At 36.4% G+C, this 1,103-nt stretch overlaps 1 protein-coding gene across 1 annotated transcript in view; it reads right to left on the bottom strand.

Moving 5' to 3' along the window:
- The window catches only part of CCDC175 (coiled-coil domain containing 175), a 57,002-nt gene that overhangs the window by 33,337 nt on the left and 22,562 nt on the right, over positions 1-1,103 (bottom strand). The gene's annotated exons all lie outside the window — the stretch shown is intronic.

Genomic DNA, 1,103 nt, shown 5'->3' with positions numbered 1-1,103 from the left:
GAAGCCATCCTTAATGCTGAGAGCTCACAACCAAAAATAGAAAGAATTTAACTGGTATAAATCATACTTCTGGGAGAGAACTGCCTTTGATGTCCCTGCCTCAGGGCCTGGGTGCAAGCTTCGAGGGGGAGAACAAAACTCCTTGTAACAGAGGGATGAGAATTTGGCTATGGAGTTGTGGCGCATCCTAGAGCAAAAGGGCAAACAAGGAACTGCAGGAGAAAAACAAGATGCCTTTACGCTCTGCAATAAGATTCCTCCCTATGATGACTCAAATTTCCAGGAAAGTGTTTCTTTTAGAAACTAGTGAAAGAAATAAATTTTACACTGTGGTTGACCTGGGGACAAAACAGAGGTAGAGAATGTAGGCAGGGGGTTCCTGACACTACGGGTCCTAGACTATCGTAATTAAATATGTATATATGGATGGGAGGGGGAGGAGATGCCAAGAACATTTCACCTTCAAAGCAAGGAGAAAGGAGAAATTCAGTGATACCTGGTGTGCATGTGTGTGTGTGTGCGTGTGTGTGTGTGTGTGTGTGTGTGTGTAAATAAGGTCATATTATGTGCACAGTTCTATATTTGTCACTCAATAATATATTATGAACTATTACCTATTTAATTAAGGCCTTTCTGTTAAACTTTAATTGTATTTTCTCTCTAATTGTTTAACTATCATAATAAATGCTTTGTAGAATATCTTGTGAATAAATCTTAGTTTACACTCATGATTATTTACATAACACCTTTCCTGTTTAGAAAAAAAAGGTGCAGCTCGCTGCCAGCATTAATTTAATTTTACATAAACACACTCTTTGAGGCTGAAGCAAATCTGACTGGTTTTCAATGTGAAAATAAAATATAAAAACTTTTCTTGGAGTTATTTCTAAATAGAACTTGTCTCTAATCCTAATGTAACAGAAATGTATACATAAATTGGTTCATTAAATGAACCTTTGGCTAACAACTGTTCAAGAACAATGTTAACATCATGCATAAGAATGCTGCGTTTTCCAATATGTGACATTTTCAGCATCAAATATAGAGAATAACTATATTTTGTAAATGGAAATACCACTACTGAAAACAGAATGTTAGGACGC

This window comes from Pteropus vampyrus, unplaced genomic scaffold (genome assembly GCF_000151845.1).
Source record: "Pteropus vampyrus isolate Shadow unplaced genomic scaffold, Pvam_2.0 Scaffold15, whole genome shotgun sequence".
Taxonomy (NCBI): Eukaryota; Metazoa; Chordata; class Mammalia; order Chiroptera; family Pteropodidae; genus Pteropus; species Pteropus vampyrus.
This window is presented reverse-complemented; position numbering and strand designations above follow the sequence as displayed.